The sequence below is a fragment of the Protopterus annectens genome, chromosome 2.part0 (genome assembly GCF_019279795.1).
Source record: "Protopterus annectens isolate FY-2018-M chromosome 2.part0, PAN1.0, whole genome shotgun sequence".
Taxonomy (NCBI): domain Eukaryota; kingdom Metazoa; phylum Chordata; order Ceratodontiformes; family Protopteridae; genus Protopterus; species Protopterus annectens.
In genome coordinates this window covers 1,934,829,490-1,934,851,948 of record NC_056728.1, presented here as the reverse complement: position 1 = coordinate 1,934,851,948, position 22,459 = coordinate 1,934,829,490, and the positions used below count along the sequence as shown (strand labels likewise).

General features: G+C 37.7%; 1 protein-coding gene across 1 annotated transcript in view; it reads right to left on the bottom strand.

The window, feature by feature from the left end:
• The window catches only part of LOC122792902 (CUB and sushi domain-containing protein 1-like), a 2,387,070-nt gene that overhangs the window by 239,919 nt on the left and 2,124,692 nt on the right, over positions 1-22,459 (bottom strand). The window lies entirely within an intron of this gene.

Below are 22,459 nucleotides of genomic sequence, written 5' to 3'. Positions count from 1 at the left end.
CTTATGTAATGGGTGTAATGGTGGTTTGGAGTAATTCTTCTGAGATTGTCAGCCATTATATGTAGAAATTTTATGGTCATAGGTGACATCATATTGAGGTACACAGACTCACCACACACTAGGCTGTGCAAGGAAGTGTTGACATTGAGCTGTACTGAGAAAGGAAGTGCTGACATTGAGCTGTACTGAAAAAGGAATTGCTGACATTCAGCTGTACTAACAAAGGAAGTGCTGCTATTGAGCTGTAGTGGCAAAGGAAGTGTTGACATTGAGCTGTAATGACAAAATGTTTTTTATAAGAGAGTGGAATCCAGATTTAGTATATATCTGCACTTCTCACATGTAGAATCCATGTGATACAAAAGTAAATGATAGTGAGTGAACATTATGCAGTTTGTGCAATGTCTCAGAGTACCTAGTGATAACAGACTGGCAATGAATTGTGTAGGACAGACTGCGGTCTCATCAGGAGGCTGGACTACAATAAGCTAATTAGTAGGTTATATTGCTATGATACCAGACAAATTTGCAATAAAACTGGAGTACTTATCAAAGGTACTTTGACTTCCACCCATCTAAGCAAAAGTAGATATAGAATAGGAGCTTTCTTTATAATTCTAACCTTAATAGAGGGATTTTCACAATTATATACCTAGTAAAGGCATTTCTAACAGATTTTGAATGTTAACAGAATATGCTAGGAATGTCCTAGGTTACTGTGTTCTTAGCAGAGACATGTAGGGTAAAAGATTTCTTGTAAATCTGATCATATTGGAGAGATTTTTAAAGCTAACTATGTACCTGCATGAGGGATTATCAACAGATTTTGAATTAAACACAATTGGGATAGGAATGCCATAGTTTATTGTGTTCTTAGCAGAGACAAGTAGGGTAACATTTTTCTTGTAACTCTGCTCTTACTGGAGAGATTTTTAAAGCTAATTATGCACCAGCATGAGGGATTACTGACAAATTTTGAAATAGAGGAATTTCTCTGTTTTACTCAGATCTAAACCTGTGGCTCTAAAATACAACCCTGTGCAGCACAATCTGGATGAGGGATTTATCCAATTTACTGAGGGCTATAGCTTGTATTTGTGAAACACTACCATGTGCCGTGGGCCTTATGGAAGAAAGGCCACTAGTATACTGAAGATGAAAAGGGCACAGGCTGGTGTAATAGTGCATCTCACTCTGCAGCATGGAGGGAAAGGTTACAGTCAGGGCTGGAAGATGCTCCCAGGCTGCACTGCAAAAGGAAATGAGTGACTATACAACTCCAAGAAAGGTGTCGTTATAAAATGCAGTACAAAATGTTTGGGCTGTATTACAGTAAGAGTTACAAAAACAGCAATAGCAATACAGTAATGCAAATGTTAACAAAAATGGAAATAATCACTTCCCTGATGTTAAATGGACTGAAATTATGTGAAGTCTGCTAATGTAAGTAAAAGCGGAACATGAATGCTTTTACCCTGATTTTAGTGACAGTGATTTGCACATACGGATTTCCCTGCTCACTGCAGTACTCCATGGAGCCTAGCCAAATGAAGGACAAAGGTGGGCAGATCACAGATCACAGCAGTTTCAAACAAAAATAAAAACAAGCAGCTTGCCAGTCACAATTCATATCCTCCTTTGGAACTGGACTTTTTCCAATGTAACAGCCAAATTGCTTCATTCCACAAAGCAAAGTTAGTAAGTCTCTCAAAACAAACTTAGTAAGTTTCTTTAACCAGCAGTAGGACAATTTGTTATAAAACAACAATTAGATAACAGGAAAATTACAAGAGAATATATATATATATATATATATATATATATATATAAATATATATATATATATATATATATATGTGTATACACACACACACACACATATATATATATATATATATATATATATATATATATATATATATATATATATATATATATATATGGGTTCATGTCAAACCAACGACATATTAAAATAACAAAAGTCACTACAGCGAAACGAAACCATCGACAGTTGAAAACATCGACAGTACATGTATCACAGTGCTAACATGGGTCCTGCAAGGGGGAAGTAAAGGATATGATATGATACTGTACCCATACTACTTCCCCCTTGCAGGACCCATGTTAGCGCTGTACTTTCGTATACATGTACTGTCGATGTTTTCAACTGTCGATGGTTTCGTTTCGCTGTAGTGACTTTCGTTATTTTAATATGTCGTTGGTTTGACATGAACCCATATATATATATATATATATATATATATATATATATATATATATATATATATATATACACACACACACATATATCTATCTATAGATATATATATATATATATATATATATATATATATATATATATATATATATATATTTTTTTTTTTTTGCAGCCACCAGTCACAATAGGAAGGATGTTATACAACTATGCGAAGCCTAGTCAAATGGAGCGCAAAAAAGTCACATCCCTTTAAAACAGCAAGGATATCAAACAGCCAATCAATAGTGGCTTAAATTCTCATGAGAAATAGAAATATCACACAGGATGAAACTAAGCTGTTTTAACCAGAAGTAGTACCTCTTGATTAAAAATAAAATTAAGTACAAGAAACGATTTTCACACTACCTTAGTGCTATAGGAATTATTTTTTTTTCCCCATAACCAGTAGTTTATCACTCTCAGCAGGAGACTTGATGCACCGATCTGTGAAATCCAGTCAATTGTAACATGCAAGCATAAACCTTACAGGAATTCAAAACAGCAAGAAAGAAAAAACAGGCAATCAGGAACAGCTTAAACTTTTACAGGAAATGGGAATACCGTGCAGGACACAGTCACGTTATTTCTTCTCAAAATGTGAACTTAATAAGTATCAAGTACTTTTAATCAGACACAGTAGCAACTCTTACTGTAAAATACAAGTAACAGAGAAGATTTTCTCCCTTCTTTCTTTTGGGAATTATTTTATTGTCAAATCTGCTAGCAGCTGAACTTTCATTTTTTTTCCATTGGAAAGTATTTTTTTATCACTATAATCAGTGGTCATCTTGCAATTAAATTCTCCAAACAAAATCACATGACTTTTATAATTAGATGCTGCTATAATTTTAGCAGAAACTGTACCTTGTGTCTCTTATTAAATAAATAAATAAATGTAAACCACATAATCTGTGTAATGACCCTTCACCCAGAAATTTGAAACCAATGCCCTACATGAGTTTACCATTGTAAAACCTAAAGCGTTATTTATTTAAAAAAATACATGTAAATGTCCATATGATGTCTACACTTAGCCTGAAATTTAACCATTTCTTCCTGGCATAAAAGTCTGCAAACTTTTAAGCCTCCCTAAACATCCTGGCAGAACTTGACATCTAATAAAGGCTTTCATACTGTATATATGCGGGTTAAATACCATGAAAATGATTAAATTTTACTAGTACCCCCCTTGTCCATTGCTTCTCTGTCCTTTCATATTCATTTTCTATACATTTTTGCAGATTTTACTCTTCCTGCCTGAGTCAAATCCTCCCCTTCTTCAGGAGGCAAGATATCATGTGTGCTTTTTAATCATCTCCATAGTAACCAATTTCTCTATTCTAGCTATCACACTTCATTTTATTATTTATAGTCATCACAGATATATCCTCCTTTAAAACCTTATCTAAAGAACCAGCCACCTTATTTGGCTATATTGTAATCTTACATTCCCGTTGTGTGTTCTACAGTTAAACCAAAAAGTGCCCACCTTCTAAACATTTCCTGTGCAATGCTAGAATACAGTACATAGGTAAGGACTAGGCTAGCTGCTCACATGAACCATTTTTAGCCTAGCCACTTTCCCTTGGTGAGAATCAAACCCTCTATGTATTGTCTTTGAAGTAAGCACCGTAAGCATTATGTCAACCCCCTAATTCGATTGCTGTGTCTCTAGTAATCACATAATTTAAATATCTTTCTACAAGATATAAAGAAGTGACCATACTTCTCATAAAAAATAACAACACTTTAACCAGGATAAAATACATAATTTTAAACAGGATGCAAAACTTTTTTTTCAGATTCTGCCTGTAATTTTAGTAGAACTTTCACTAGCACTCAAGCATTCAGTGTTGTCAAACCTCTTTTTATTACAAAAATAAAATCTTAACCAAGATGAATAAGGAACTACTGTATCTCCTTACAGGCTGCAAGACAGCAGTCCAATATGTATAGTAACCAGGCCACTTTGTCCAGTTCCAGTAAGAAAAAAAAATAGTACAGAAAAATTCTAATGTTTCCCAGACGTAGAGGGCAGTTTAAGATGGTTGCGTTTTATGAGAAGCTGGTCTTGTCCTATTTTAACACTATTCATACGTTTGCTACAGTTTGCACCTTGTCCATCCTATAACTACGTATGCTGTCTCACTTCTTCTGAAACTACCCGTATAGGATAGTCACAAGTCACAAGACTAATCTCATTCATTTGTATTGCATGACAGGGATGAGGCCTTCTCTTCAATATTATGGTATGTAATCTCACTCTATTGGGTCTCTGTGTGCTATTCAGTCACCTGTGTGTGTCTGCTTTATTTCTCCCCATGAAGATTTCTATGAGAGTTTAGTTGGTAAATCAAACAATGAATATTTGATAACCTCCATGTTGCTAAATTTCCCAGCATCTCTTAGCCATATGATGATAAAAAGAACTGACGTACAAACACACCTTTTTTCACTTATTTAAGTGAGACAAATCATATAGCCTCTCCCAACATAACCTGGTTAAACTACCACAGAGATCATACACAATTCTGACCTTAAGCTGATTAGATGCAATAGGGCCCCACACCTGCCAGAACTGTTTTCGTTCTTCTACATAATGCTGTAGCAAGTTGCTCTCTACAAGCGTAACAAGCACCTTGCTTCTGTAACTTTGCTACACACTGAGCATTTCAGTGCTTTAGCCTTGACAGTAAATGCAATGCCAGCATTTGTTAAAATACTGGCATTTCAACAACAAATGCCATTACTTTTTAACAAATGCCAATGCTATACTCCTGGCTTCTCAAATATCCAGGATTTCATAGAGAATTTTACCTCCTATTTTTGGTGTATTCCTCATAAAATATATGGTTTCTAGCAAATCACAGAGGCTTGAAGTCACTAAATAATGACAGACAATTCAGTTTTAGACTTCATATCCTTCAGAAAATGCACAGCAATGAAAAATCTCTGATTCTAACAGCTTTCTACATTTTTTCTAAACAATATTTAAAATTCATCAGTTTCAGGAACAATAACTTCAAAGATCAAAGAAAAAAAGAAAATATAGACAGCCAGTCAGTAATGCCAGACTTTAAAAGTTCCATGCTTCGTATTGTTCAGAAAATGCATGCTAATGCAAAACCCTTTATTATATTAAGTTTTTAAGTGAATTACAGTAATATTTAAAATGTTCCTGAGTGTGTGCAACCGTTACCCCATTATTCTTGATTTTGTCCAAAATTCTTGTGTAAAGAAGTTGAGATGAATGGTTGTGGCTTGGGGATCGTCAAACAGAAGGATAGCTAGGGTAGGGTGAAGGGGGAAGCCAAACCAAGGTGAGGTGTTGGGAGTGCAACTAGCAGATGATGCAATACAGCATTCGAAATGCTGCTCCAGAACAGAATTCTGATAATGCTGGCAGTGTGTGGTATACACTGCGACAAGCCTGTTTTTTAAAAAGTCGTATACTTTTTTTTTCTCCTAAACTTAGAGCTCATAGCATTGTAGAAGTTTACTAGGCTAATGCCTCTTAAGCCTTTTTAAGCCTAATCATTTATGCTCCAATTTTTCAATTAACAATACCCACAATCTAGAATTGCTTTGGTATATTCTTGTGCTTTAGGGCATTTACAAACTGCCCTTGTCTGTAAGGACCACAGATGACAAGTCAGGGCAGAATTAGTGATTTCCTATCCATTTGTCCAAATTGCTGTTGAAAAGGCTTAGAGAATAGCTCTGTTTCACATGAATGGGGAGTCTGCTCCAGAGAAGCGGTGATCTCAGAGACACATACTTGTTCTTCCAGCAGATCAGGTAATTCTAGTGTTGTTTCCTTTGAAAATGTGTAGCAGATCCATCAGTGGTGGATTGGAGAATGTTCTGTAGGTTAGGAATAATTTCCCCTCAGTAATCTATACGAGACAGAGAACAGGGACAGGACTTTGAGGCAGTCCGCATAGAACATATTACTTACTCCCTGCGTTCTTTTAGTGATGAACTTCTGTGGCCACTCCAGCTGTTGTAATTGTGGGTTAGGTGCATGCCGAAGAGTACAGTTTACTTGATTATTGGTCTAGTGGGGGCTGAGTATAGTGGGACGATGCTCTTGTTAGATCTGCATGACATACACTTACTTATAAGTTGTGCCACATGGAAGGATTCTCTAACTACAATGGGCTCATGCTGATTTTAGTTCAGGTTACTGTCAACCTCAGTTTTCAAGTCCCATACCACTGAGTCTACTCTTAGAGGAGCATTGTTAATGTCATAATCTGGAGGGAGAGGGGAGTTGCCTTATTTCTTTTCTGAACTGAGTTTTAGTCCATGGTTCTGGCACCAGTTATTTGTCTGTGTGAGATCCTCCTGGAGGATATCTACATCTTTGGGGAATTCAGTAATTTTACCCAGCTTGCAGTCATCAGCAAATTTGGTCTGCCAAAGGCTGCCAGATAGTGGTGTTGCACAAAATGTGCCACAGAGTTGTTATAGCAGGCCCTAATTATAAGTACACTGAAAGCAGGCTTTGTGTTTTAGTAAATAAATAAATATACAGACAAATAAATAAATCATTCTTTCACAAACTGCATGCTGCAAAGTATACACACCCAGACTACAGTCACAAGAATTAATTTGTCATGCTGAAGACATAAACAAGACTAGGCAAGAATAAACTGCACTAATAACATTGTTCATAGGTAGGTACTAGGATATCTGCCCGAGGGCATTTATAAGCCTAGCCAGAGTGTGTCGGCTTTACCACCCCATTGATTAATTAACTGAGCCTCTGTCAAGCAGAGCCAATAAAGTGATCCCAGGGGTGTATTTTCTGTTACCCATCCACTCGTCAAGGCTTTCTTTCAAGAGTGTTAGTGAGGGGCTCTGCCTAATGTAGTTAGGAATTTTGTTCCAAAGCATGGGGAGTCTCTGTGACAGGAATCTTTCCCTCCAGCATGTTCTATTTATTGTTGTGGCGAGGTTTAGCTCACTAGAGCGCGTGGCTTGCAGTGACTTGGATTTCTTTAGGTGGAGCATGTCCATCAATTCTGAGTTGGACATGGCTTTGTAAGTCAGGCAGAGATCACCTCTGAGAAAGCGATATGCCACTGAGTACAGCTGTTTTTTCAGTCGGGCTGCATAGGACATATGTTTGAAGGCCAGTCATCCTCTTGGTGAGGTGCTTTTGTGGTCTTTCTAGCTGTTGGAAGTGTCTTGTGAGGTACATCCCAAATGGGGCATTGTACTCTATGATGGGTCTGATGAGTGGCGAGTAGAGGGGCACTATAACCTCTTTATTTCTAGATGCGAACCCCTTAATAATTAGATGGGCCACATAGAAGGATTTCCTAACTACTTTGGCAATGTGATTGTCAAAGGAGAGATTACTATCTACCTGGGTCCCCAGATCTCTTATTACCTTTTATGTATTAAGGGGGCTGCCACATATGTGGTAATTTGTGGGTGCTTTGTTTTTCCCAAACGGGATGACTATGCATTTTTTGGCATTTAGCTTGAGGCCATGACTTTGACACCAGGTGTCTGTCTCAGTAAGGCCTTTTTGAAGGATGTCCGTGTCAGCCGGAGAGTCAATTATGGCTCTCAGTTTGCAGTCATTGGCGAACTTGATTAGCCATAATCCTCCTGTGTTTGCCTGTACTTCTAAGAAATATATGCCAAACAGTAGGGGTCCCAGAACCGATCCTTGTGGGTCACCACTTGTGACTGGTTTAGAGTCGGACCTGGAGCCTGCTATTCTTACCGTATGAGTTCTGTCTGTAAGCCAGTTGTCAACCCATCTTGTGACGTAGGGGTTTATGTTCAGGCTGGTGAGTTTTTCTATAATATCTGAGTGAGGAAGGGTGTTGAATGCCTTGGCGAGATCAAGGTAGGCTGTGTGAACCACCTTTCCTTCATCTATGGTCTCGAAGAAGTCAACCAGGTTTAGTAGGCATGATCTGCCCTTAACAAAGCCAAACTGGGTTGGGTCAAGTGTTTGGAGGTTCCCAATGTCTTTGTTAATGAGTTCCATGATGATGCGCTCCATAGCCTTGCAGATCAGGCTAGTCAGGCTTATGGGGCGATAGTTACCAGGGTCAGTTGTGGCCCCTCCTTTGTGGAGTGAAATAACCGTTGCTGTGCACCATTCTATGGTCATGAAGCCTGTGGAGAGGCTGAGGTTGAACAGCGTGTTTAGGTGGGGGGTAAGTTTGTTCTGTAGTTCGTGCAAGACGCAGCCTGGGACAACATCTGGCCCCATTGATGCTGTGTTTTTGGCTTTAGAAAGGGCTGTTTTCACTTGTGCTTCTGTGATTTCTGGGACACTACACTCTTCCGGTATTGTTGTGGGCCCTTTTGAAGGTGAAAAGGAGGTGAAGATTGCACTGAATCTATCTGCCAGGATGTTGGCAATATCAGTAGGTTCAATATATTTTGTGCTATTTTGCACTAGCTAAGAGTATATCTGTGAGTTGCCACTTAGATCCTTGACATAGCTAAAGAAGGCTTTGTGGTTATCTTTTGAATCCTTGGCTATTTTTCTTTTGAAGTTAGCCTTGGATGATTTTACGAGGGACCTTAGTTTCTTACTGATACTGATCAGGGATGTCTTTCCTTCTTGGGATTTGCTTTTTTTCTGATCTAGTTTCCTCCTTCTGTTGTATAACCTGTTTATGGCAGGGATCCACCAGACTGGTTTCCTTCCTTTAGGGGAGTGAGTCTTGGTTTTGCTAGGGATGGCACGATCCATGCATCCTTGTAGGTGCTCATAGAGTGCAACTGTAAAAGATTCTTCATCTTGGGCAGTGTTATCCTTTAGCGTGGGGCTGTGAAACTTACCGCCTCTGCCTTAAATAAGGTGAACTTTGCTTTAGAAAAGTTTTTCACTGTGGTTTCCTTTGTTGGGGGTGGTGGTGGGGTGTGGACATCCAGGGTGATTAGTTTATGGTCTGATCTAACCAGTGACAGGTTGACCTCCGGTACAGAACACCTGTTTAAAAAGGTCATTGTAGTTGTTAGCCTAGTAATTACCTATGGACCTATGAAAAGGCATTCAAGATTAACTAATGAAATGGAGCAAAAATATGTATTAGCTCACACGAGACAGACAGTTTTTTTTTCTGAAGTTCTTATATGTTCAAATTGTTCTTTGTCCAAAGCACATGCTTACATGTATGATGATCCATTCAATTGCACTCTTCATCTCACTTTGTAATAATAATTATGTTGTGCCAGCTTTATAAGATGGGTTGTGATAGTTTATTGAGGAGTCAGACACTTTGTCTTATGTAATAGGATGAAGAATTTATTTCTATAAAAGGTTATTTGCTGAAAGCCTGCTTCTACTGCACTGAGGTTATCATTTCAAATCCCAGCCATGGATATACTTCTGTGCAATAAACACAAAAACACACACACACATGCATGAACCCATACATACATACATACTCACAAACTCACACATGCATGCATATACAGATGTACACACACACACACACACACACACACACACACACACACACACACACACACACACACACACACACACACACACACAGAGTGTGAGTGTATGTGGGTGCAACTGTCGGCATGAGTTTGTCGTGTGTGTTCACAGATTGCTATTGTTTCTAGAGTATTTTAATCTGACACTAAAGTTGAACAAATATGTATACAGACTCATGGGAAGAATTTCTTATCCATAAATATTCTTCAATGTACTTACTGACTGCTTACTAAACATGAGACTTAAGCACACAAATACAATTTGGTAGATGAATGGTTAGACAGACAGACCTACAAATATGAGATCATGCTCAGTAAACAGTATTTATATATGATAATAGGTTTTCATGAGTATGCCCAAATACTTGATAAACTGCAGGGAGAGATTGCAACACTGAAGGGATGGAAGCAGATGTAAAACTGACAGACATACAAAATTTGGTACTTTTCTGTTAACGGGGCAACAGCTTTCTGGGTCTGGATTTGCGTTAACAGAAAAGAACCAATATTTTAATATACCTACAGTTATTGATTTTGTTTGTGATGTCAGAAACAGGTCAGTTTTCCTGGTGAAATGTTTTAAAACAAACGCACACTTTTCCAGACCCAGATAACTTTTGGCAATTCGTGTTAAACTGGCCCTTATACCATTACTTCTCAACTGAAGAGTTTACAGGGCATTTGAAACACCCACTACCCTAGCATCTAGGCGAGCAGACGGGTCTCTTCACTTTGTCCTCTCTGCATGGGAGTATGTGGAACTCCTGAACATGGAAATGCACTCTCATTTCCTCTCAAAAGTTCCTGTCAGTCAAATTTTGCATGAAAAAAAAAATGGAAGTCATTCTGCCCTTTGCTTCAAATGTAAAACCAATATACACCCCTTAACTTCTGCTTTCGCTACTTTGATTTCTTATGTCACGTGTTAAAAGCAAAAGTGATGGGAGGTAATCACAGTGCCATCTTTTTCTTACTGGAGTTAGTTGATAGTAAACAGAGTTTATTAAGGGAAGTAATGTACAACCCCACACTAATGTTTCACCATTGTTTTACCTGCATATGCTGTGCATGTTAAAGGAAAATAAAAAAAATCAAACACCATTGCACATACACCCAAATTAGTGTCTTCTGTATAGAGCTTTACACACAGCTTTTATTCTGCACATTTAAAAGTGGACTTGGTACTTTTACCCATTTACCATCCTCCAGCAATGCTTACAACTGAAGGCATGTACAGTGTTTAGACTCAAAAGTTTACCGCACCAGCCCTGTCATCTTTTGGGAAGCACAACACTTCCTGATACTTGGCTAAAAAAAGTAAAGTTTTCAATGTTTTTCCTAATCACAAAAGGTATTGATGAAAAGTGAAGCAATGCACTTTATCCAGTTAAACAATTACATAAAAAGGACCATAGAAAATGGCTGGAGTTAATTTGATTAAAACATACTACAAATAACGGTGTGATTTTCTACGTTCAATGGCATGACATCCTTTCAACGACTTTCTTTGCAGAATGCCCAGAATGATTTTTAACCTCATATCTTAGTCTGTCCCTCATAAAATTTTATGGTTTTCTGGCAACTCAGTGAGGACTGACTACACTAAATAATGACATATATTTGAGTTTCAGTCTTCATATATTTAAGAAAAATGGGTACTTTTCCATTAACAGAAATCCAGGCCCAGAAAGCTGTTGTCCTGTTAATGGAAAAGTACCCAAAATTAATTTCATTCCCGAAGTTGCATCAGATCTAGTTGGGCTCCATTTGTAATACATACCTCTCATCTGTACAGATTTTCGCAGAGCATCTAGATTTTTGCTTTATAATATTTTTGGTCCGTTTTTCATAAATTTGTGTTTTTCTGGCAAATCAGTGACAAATCATTAAATATTAAAGTTAGAAAATAATGACAGACATTTGAGTTTCAGATGCAATACCCGTCAGAAAATTAATGCTAATACAATACCTGTTATTCTATAAACTTTCTAAGTTTGTAAGAGCAATATTTAAAAATTGTCCCAATTTTTGGGCCTTTGTCCCACTTTTCTTCATGGCTTTGTCCAGATTTCTTGCTCGAAGAGGTTGAGAGGTATGGTAATATTTACCAAAGTAACATTCAGCAATAACATTTGCTGCTATATAAATAAGAAGGATTGCTTTCTTCAGAAGATATATAATATGGATGTTAACTTAAATATAAAAAGAGCAACATTATGTGAGTTATACCTGGAAGTAATTTTTTGTGAAAAATGGTTCTAAAGGGTGTTACATTAAATGAAGGCAGGTCCATCGAGACCGAGACCAAAATACATAATTTTCAAAATACTGAAAACTCACTTGACTGAATCTCATAATACTGAAACCTTACAATGCTAACCTTCAAAATACTAATTGTAAAGCTTATCTTTAGTGTAGGGTGGTTTGTTTGGTTATGGGGGGAGGGTATGTGTATGTTTGTGTGTGTGCTGTACGTATGTATTAGTTTCATGATTTTGAATTTCGCACTTTCAACGTTTCGGTAATGTGTGGTTTTGGGCTTTTCGTCTCGGTATTTTGGGCATCGGAATTCTGTGCGTTCGTGATTTCGTAGTGGACCTATATATATATATATATATATATATATATATATATATATATATATACATATATATCTTCTTCTTCTTCTCTCGGCTGCTCCCGTTAGGGGTCGCCACAGCAGATCAACTGTTTCCATTTCTTCCTGTTCTCTGCATCTTGCTCTGTCACACCAACCACCTGCATGTCCTCTCTCCCCACATCCATAAACCTTATCTTAGGCCTCCCTCTTTTCCTGTTACCTGGCAGCTTCATCCTTAGCATCTTTTTCCCAATATACTCTGCATCCCTCTTCAGCACATGTCCAAACCAACGTAATCTTGCCTCTCTAGCTTTGTCTCCAAACCTTCCAACCTGGGTTGAGCCTCTAATATACTTATTCCTAATCCTGTCCATCCTCATCACACCCAGTGCAAATCATAACATCTTCAACTCTGCCATGTCAAGCTCTGACTACTGCCTTTTTGTCAATGCCACTGTCTCCAACCCATATAACATAGCCGGTCTCACTACCCTCTTGTAGTCCTTCCCTTTCACTCTTACTGGTACTCGTCTGTCACAAATCACTCCTGACACTCTTCTCCACCCACTCCATCCTGCCTGTACTGTCTTCTTCACCTCTCTTCCACACTCAGCATTGCTCTGAACTGCTGATGCCAAGTACTTAAGCTCATCCACCTTCGCCACCTCTACTCCCTGCATCCTTACCATTCCTCTATTCTCCCTCTCATTCACACACATATATTCTGTCTTAGTCCTGCTGACCTTCATTCCTCTTCTCTCTAGAGCATATCTCCACCTCTCCAGGATCTCCTCCACCTGTTCCCTACTCTCACTACAGATCACAATGTCATCTGCAAACATCATAGTCCATGGGGACTCTTGTCTGATCTTGCCTGTCAACCTGTCCATCACCATTGCAAATAAGAAAGGGCTCAGAGCTGATCCTTGATGTAATCCCACCTCCACCTTAAACGCATCTATCACTCCCAACGCAGACCTCACCACTATCACACTACCCTCGTACATATCCTGTACCACTCTTACATACTTTTCTGACACTCCCAATTTCCTCATACAATACCACAACTCCTCTCTAGGCACCCTGTTATATGCTTTCTCTAAATCCACAAAGACACAATGCAACTCCTTCTGACCTTCTCAGTACTTCTTCATCAACACTCTCAGAGCAAACATTGCATCTGTAGTGCTCTTTCTTGGCATGAAACCATACTGCTGATCACTAATCATCACCTCCCTTCTTAACCTAGCTTCCACTACTCTTTCCCATAACGTCATGCTGTGACTGATCAGTGTAATCTCTCTGTAGTTACTACAGGTCTGCACATCACCCTTATTCTTAAAAATCGGTACCAAAACACTTTTTCTCCATTCCTCAGGCATCCTCTCACTTTCCAAGATTTCATTAAACTATCTAGTTGAAAACTCCACTGCCATTTCACCTAAACACCTCCATGCTTCCACAGGTATATCATCTGGTCCAACAGCCTTTCCGTTCTTCATCCTCTTCATATCTATCCTTACTTCCTCCTTGCTAATCCACTGCACTTCATGATTCACTATCCACACATCATCTAACCTTCTCTCCCTCTCATTCTCTTCATTCATCAACCCCTCAAAGTACTCTTTCCATCTCCTCAACACACTCTCCTCATTTGTATGTTTCCCTCATTATCCTTTATCACCCTTACCTGCTGCACATCTTTACTAGCTCGGTCCCTCTGTCTAGCTAATTGGTACAGGTCCTTTTCTCCCTCCTTAGTGTCCAACCTTTTACACAACTCTTGACGCGCCTTATCCTTAGCCTTCGCCACCTCTTTCTTTGCCATGCACCTCATCTCCTTATACTCTTGTCTACTTTCTTCATCTCTTTGACAATCCCACTTCTTCTTCACAACATCTTTCTCTGTATACTCTCCTGAACTTCTTCATTCCACCACAATGTCTCCTTGTCCTCCTTCCTCTTTCCAGATGTCACACCAAGCACCTTTCTATCCATTTCTCTTACTAGCTCTGCTGTAGTTACCCAGTTATTCGGTAACTCTTCACTGCCACCCAGTGCCTGTCTTAACTATTCCCTGAACATCACCTCACAATTACCCTTTTTCAATTTCCACCATTTGATCCTTGGTGCTGCCCTCACACTCATCCTCCTCATGTGTATATATATATATATATATATATATATATATATATATATATATATATATATATACACACACACACACACACACACACACACACACACACACATATATATATATATATATATATATATATATATATATGCAAAAGCAACACAGAGTACTAAAAATGTTTCTTCCTCTTCTTCTTCTTTATTAGATTAAGTATTGATATCCTCATTTCAGTTATTTGAACATTTTTCAGCTTATTCTCTTTAAGATGCCATCCTCTACTAGTGGTAAATTCTCTGTTGATGATGAACTTCACATTTGTCAAATATTATGTTTTTCATCTCACTGAGTAGTTTTATTTATATATTATTTATTTATCGATACTTCAAGAGACATTTTGAATGCGATTTTTGTTTCCCATATTTCAGACATAGTTTAAATGCTGCAACTTAGAGTAATGAATTATTAAGTCACATTATAAAGGATTATGATCACGTCACAGTAACATAACCTGCTTATTAGATGTTCTCAATATGGACACTAAGAATTTTATCTCGAGTGAAGCTCAAGATGCTCATATTGGCATCCACGTTGAGAACACATAATATAGGGTAACACTCAGAGATCAGATCCTGATTCTTTGTAGTGCATGGAGAATTGTCTGCTCAGCGTAGTACTAGTTAGCAGAAGAAAAAAATGGAAAGTATTTTGCTGGCTTTCAAATCCACTATGTGAGTTGTCAAGCAGAAACAGGAAATGTCTTTATGCATTTTGTGTGTAAGGGGAACAGTTGTGTTTTGACTGACTGAAATCCTATACGACAGCAGGTATAAACAACGTTGAAATGCAGCTGCCTTAAGTTCTGTAGCTATTGTTTATTGGCTGGCACTGTCATGTATTAGTGCCAGGAGCCAGAAGGAGAGAGTTCTTAACAATTATTAAGCACCCTTTTAAGTGTTGTTTTGTAGGGTCTTGTGCTACAGTAGCCCTGACCTAGCTTGTCGTTTAACTGATATTAGACTGTAACCGCAGGACTCAATGTTTTACTGTAATATATTGTTTAAAAAGTCAGTATTAATAATTAAACTAAAGCTTATCTCAAGTGTTATTATGCATATTACATCACTGATAATGTACACAACACTGCTGCAGTGTGTGGCGTACTGCAATTATGCTCTGAAACTGGAAAAAGATACAGAAAATTTCAATCAGGTCTCCAATCATAGCTAGCTTATTATGTGCTTGAGACAAGAGTCCCAAAAAGTTCACCTTGAGACTTAAGTTCATGAGGTAAATGTTGGCATTCATATCAGGATCATATAATAAAGGGTTATAATTAGTGATCCAATCATAATTCTTTGAAGTGCATGGAAATTTATCTGTTCCATGTACTACCGGTTACACAAAAAAGAGAGTGCAGAAGTGAAGAGTGTTTTCTGGCATTCAAAGCCTTTGAAAGCATAGAAAGCACTTAATGCTGTCAAGCAGAGAGTAGATAGAAATGAAATAAAACCAATTGCTTTAAAAGCTGTTAGCTTGTTTTCTCACACATCTGTGGCAAAATTCAAACAGGTTTTAAAAGCTGTTTTTGCTGTCTGATGCTGTTCCTTGATGATTGTCACTGTCTACTGTTAGCCCCTATCATGAGAACTGATATTAGCAGTGCTTAGGTATCCTTAAAAAATTTTGTTGAGCACCCCTAAGTACTGTTAAGTCAAGTGCAATGGATGTACTTAATAAGTTTATCATTTTCCTTGTTTTTGGAGTAATTTCTTTTTCCTGGTTTTGGGACGTAAACATGGCTTTCCATGTACCACAATAATGTTAAGCAACTATCTGATCTAAAAAATGTATTTATCAAAGTTTTGTTAACCATTCTTCAGTGTTGGTAAACTCTATACTCACATTAGAGCATAACAGTAATCAGTGCTAGCTACAGAACTGAGCTAAGAAGATATGAAAGCTTTAAAAAAGTTATACAATCTTCTGTCATTGTCTAACAGCTTTTAAAGCAATCATTAACTTAGGAACACTTGGCGTTTGTCCACAGTCTGTATAACAGCACTTGACGCTGTAAAACAAGTTGCACTCATACTTTTTCTTTAATTGATAGTAAGAATGATTGGATCTTTCTCATCATAATTAATTTATTCTGTGCTCTCTACTTGCATGTCAAGGTTCACCTTTTGAGCTTTACTTTACTCTTCTCTTTAGATGAGTTTCTTGGCACATTTCTGACACTCTCTGACCTAGTAATAATCCTCTATAGTGTTATTTACAATTATCAATAAATAAGTCAGTTGGAAGTGTCTCCATTTCTATGTATAGCACTTGGAAGCAATGCATTATCTAGCAGTGCAGTAGTCCTTCACCTCTAAGAAGATATTTTCTGCATTTTAGTTACAGTCATGACTCACAGCACATATATATATATATATATATATATATATATATATATATATATATATATATATCATATATTTTTTTCAGTCTGTATGACATATCATATGACTTCTTCAATGAGGAATCTGCAAGACAATATAAAATAGAAAATTCCTATTTAAATTCAATTCAGCAAACCTGTGTTATCTTTAGGGATAAGTTTGATATAATGGTGGCTTATTCAGCATTACCAAGTTAATAAGTTAATAAAAGTTTCATATATTCTGTTGATTATAGCTGGTTAATGTTTCAATCAACATTTAAGCCTTACTTACCTTGCCATGGACTGACGGTCTTAAATACTGTTGAAATCAATGCAAGTTTAAGTCAAGATATTTTTCTATGCTGGTTTTAATTCCTCCCTCACATTTGACCACCTGGTGAACTATAGTGATCACATCCTGCCTGTTTTACATCAATAACTGCTTTGTAATGGCTGTCATCTGAACTGCTATCAAGGGATTTTTACTTATTGCCTAAACCCACCAATAACATGCATGCCTTATGAAGTGAGGGGTCAGTTCGACCTTCCTCTAGTTTCTGTGCATTCTTCAACATGTGCAGTGAATGATATTGTATGACTAGAGCTTGGCAGAGCTAAAGGCTAGTTCTAGTCCAAATCACTGCACAAGTGCATTCATCATCCAGTGGGTGTCAGAACCACGGCCCTATCCCGCGATGGGTGAACTAGTAGCAGCTGCTCTCTCACCTTCTGCTAGATACTTGTTCAGTGCCCAGTCTCTTAATTTATCAAAGGTTGCCAAAGTCACTGTCAGGGATTTTTCCTTCTGTTTCATGGAGTATGCAAGACTGAATACTAGAGACAATTGTCTTATACAAAAAGATAGTTCTCAACTTCTTTGCTAAAGAATTTTGGACAATGCAAAGATAATGGTGGTGGGGGTCTAAAATGAAGAATGGTTTGTAACTGTTTTTCTAATTGACTTTAAAAGTTAATAGTATGATGGGTTTTGCACAAACATCCAATTTTTGGAGAATAAGAGGGATGAAATTTTAATGTCTGGAATTAATGACTGACTGTAATCTTCACTGATTCACTAGGAAAATAATGAGGAATAAGTCACAAATATGAGGAGAAAATCAGGGATGTTCTGCATAATTAAAGACAGATGGTTTATGGCAATGCCCTTATCGATGACTTCTCAGGAGTTGTGTCTGTAAATGTATGACTTGTTGAAAATGCCAAACTACGCAACATGTCAGATATGACATAGATGAGTAGAACAATTAAAAGGGACTGAGAAATAGGCACCAGGGCCAGATGGCTTTACGGCAGAATTAGACCATCTGCCCGAAAATATCCAAAGTATTATTATACCTTTTTAATTACATAGTAGATAATACCATCATTGATGTTCACTTTAACTCCTCTAAAACTATTCTTAAAGAAAATGCCAATCCCCAAAACCCCATGAGTTACAGGCCCGTTTCCTTGATTAACTTGGATTTAAAATCTTTACCACAATACTAGCTAACAAACTGAAATCCATTATCCCAAACATTGTATTACCCTGACAAAACTGCAAGAAAACGCTCAAACTAGATGCCTTGATAAAACTTTCTCAACAAAACCACAATCCCATATTTGCCCTTGCAATTGATGCCACTAAAGCCTTCAATAAACGCAACTTAGACTTTTTGCTCCCAGTTCTGACCTACTTTGGATTAGCTATAAGCTTTATTTGAATTGTTAAGGCAATCTATATTAACACCTATACCTCATTACACATAAACACCTCTGCTTGGATTGACATTAAGAATGAAAGAGGACAAGGGTGCCCTTTATCCCCATACCTTTTTAACCTGTATAATGAACCTTTATCCTTCCTTATTACTCAGAGGACCTTCCACCATGTACTTGTAATCGATAACACTAGGATTGTTCTATCAGCATTTGCAGATGACTTAAACCTCTATTTTACTCTATCAAGCTCTGACGCACCAAAAAATTCTGAACACAATTGACATCTATTCAAAATTTTCCAATTACAAACTAAACCTTGACATATCTGCAGTTTTCCCAATTAACTCATAAGACCTACATCTTTAATACACCAGGCCAACCAAAATGAAAATAAGACATTCCCTGAAATACTTAGGAATCTCTTTTCAGCAAGACTCTAAGACATTCTACCAAAATAACATCACACAGCCTATCTTGACCTCGCAAAGGCTTTCAACACCATCCCCCATTCCGGAATTATAGCTAAACTCACTAAACTGGGTATAAATCTGGATTGCCAACTGGCTCACTGACAGAATCCACACTGTAAAAGTTGCAGACTCCAAATCTGACCTCAAAGCAGTGACAAGTGGAGTACCACAGGGTTCCATCCTAGGACCTCTCCTGCTTGGTATCTACTTCTCTGAAGTACAGGCTAACACAGAAGACCTCTGGCTAACGAACTTCACAGATGACTGCAAACTAGGAGCCATAGTCAAGTCCCCAAATGACGTGGACATCCTACAGAAGGGTCTCGCTGAGACAGATGCCTGGTGTCAGAGCCATGGCTTCAAGCTCAATGCCAAAAAGTGCAGTGTCATCCCCTTTGGTAAAAACTCTGTACCCATAAACTACCACATAGGCAGAAATATACTTAATACCAAATGCGTGATAAGAGACCTTGGGGCCCAGGTGGACAGTAGTCTCTCCTTTGATAGTCACATCACCACAGTAGTCAGGAAGTCCATCAACGTGGCACACATCATCATAAAAGGGTTCTCATCCAGGAAAAAAGAGGTCATTGTTCCCCTCTACTCAACGCTCATTAGACCCATTATAGAGTACAACGCCCCTTTTGGAATGTACCTCACAAGACATCTGCAGCAGCTGGAAAGGCCAGAAAAGTACTTCACAAAGAGGATTACTGACCTAAAACAAATGCCCCACACTGACTGCCTCAAAAAATCCAGCTTTACTCCGTAGCGTATCACCTACTCCGAGGTGATCTCTGTCTAACATATAAAGCTATGTCATACTCCGAGGTGATCTCTGCCTAACATATAAAGCTATGTCATACTCCCAGGGGATCTCTGCCTAACATATAAAGCTATGTCAAACCCAGAGCTGTTGGACATGCTACACCTAAAGAAATCCCAATCCCTCTGAGCTACACGCTCTAGGGACCTAAACCTTGTCACCACAATAAACAGGACATGCTGGAGGGATAGATTCCTGTCCCAGAGACTTCCCATACTCTGGAACAGGCTACCCATCTATGTCAAGCAAAGTTCTTCATTAGCACTCTTCAAGAAAAACCTTGATGAGTGGATGGGAAATAGGAAATACACCCCGGGGATCACTTTTGTGTCTCTGTTCAACAGTGGCACAAGAAAATAACTTTCTTGGGTGGCGTAAGCCAGGGAACCTTGATGGCTAGGCTTACGTAGGCCCTTGGGCTGATAGCCTAGTACCTACCTATGCACCTATCAACCTATAATAATTGAATCCTAAGCTTAAATAACTTCCTCCTTTTAAAGGAGAGACATTTACTCGACTTCAGCCCCTTCTGGCACCAATCCATTTCTTTGTTGAGGTGTGCATGAAATCTTCCTAAAAGCTATACCATCATATTGTGACAACTTAGGGAACTGTGTTCCAAAATCTTATCTAACCCTAGCCTAGACAATAAAGACATAAATACCTATAAAACTCTCTGGACCTGAATGTGAATGAAGAAGAAAATTATCTCAGACATGTATAAGCTAATTGTGTCGCTTATATATCAGAATGCAGTCCTCTTTTCAAATTACCAGACAGCCTTAAATCTGGCAGTCTCAGATAACCAAATAAAACAATCTATCAATAAACTTCTAAAGCAATCCCTTTAAAAAAAAACTTAGCCTTACACAACTTATGATTATTAACAATGCATACCTCACCCCTACTATTCTAAATAAATTTAACCCATCATTTTCCCCTTTTTGTCCCTACTGTGAGCAACAAAGAGCTGATGGCCTCCATATTTTTTGGAGTTGCAAATGTTCTTATAAGCTTAGTTAGACTCCAAAAGATGTGATATGAGAAATCTACCCTTTCATGGGTATTTACTATATTAGACATTCCTCCACTTGGTTTGACAAAGTTACAAACTCGCATTTTAATCACACTATTTACCCTAATGAAACTGTAAAGTTCATTAAACTGGAAAGATAGAGCCTCGCTCATTTGGGGAAGGTTTAAGCAAATAGTAATTAAATACCTAACAGCTCATAAACTTTTAATGTTTAGTTAGTAAGCATATCCACAACTTATTGAATACTGGAGTATTCCATTTCATCACATTTTGCAATAACCCTTTTGAATTTATCTTTAACTTAGAGGTAATTTAAGGACCTTGGGTCACCTTACCCACTAGTTCTTCCTTCTTCAACTCAGTTCTTTCTTGTTACGGCCTCTAACTTGGCTTTGTCCCTTTATATAAATCCCCCTACAATTTAAGTTCATGTATGTACTTTCTTTTCTAAGGAAACCAGAACTTTTGTAAATAGTTTAGTATATAGTTTATTGTTGTTACGTTCTTTGATTGCATACTTATTGTTTTTCCAATCACTGTTTATACATTTTAGTGTTAACGTCTGTCTAATTTGGTGTTTTATTGTATTATCTATTACAACTTAATACAGAGTATGGATAAAAAAGGGAATGAAAAATACTGGTGGAATGCTCTAAGTCATTGACGGTAAAATTCAACACAAAAATACAAAATAATGTGCATATAGAGCAATAGTTTAGACAGGGAATATACTGCAAGATGTAGAATCACTATAAATAACAATGACTACAAGGGACCTCAGGTTGTCAGGTGAGATAATGTGAAAGTAAGCAAGAAATATGACAAAACAGCACAAAATGCCATTGGGACAGAAAATGTCATTACTAAAAATAGACTACTTTCTTTTCTTATACAGTAAATGAGAACTAAGCTAAATTTCAAAACAGTTTATTATCAGAGGAAAAGTCCTACTCTGATAATACAATTAACATAAACAATTCCAAGAGAAGTCTTACTCACGTCCTCATGAAGTATATGCAATCAGGGCCTTCTTACACCTATAGCTGGTTCACAAAGAATCTGAAAAACTGCTGACACAAACTCAGAAGAAACTATATACTGAAAGAGCACAGCTGTAAATTCAGGCAAGCCCAGCTTGGGGGGGCTATTCAAAGTATTACATACAGCATACTAATGTTTAAAGCTGGGTCAGAGAAGCTATAGTCTGTGCACTCTAAGTTTCAAAATTTCTCATTACTGTGTGTTTGGGGAGGTACCACTGTGCACACTAGAATATTCCTTATGAGTATTCTCTGTCAGTATATAGACCATATGCAAGAAATAGATGAGATGCTTGTGGACAAGTTTGTTCTGCTTTGTACCCTGTTTATATATATATATCACATGTTCTTCTGTGTGTTGTCTCTTTCACTCTTTCACTCTTTCTTTAATTTATTTTCCTATTTTCTTCCTTCTGTATTTAGAAATTTAGTATCCCTTCCTTCTCAACCCTTATAGCAGCATACCTGTAT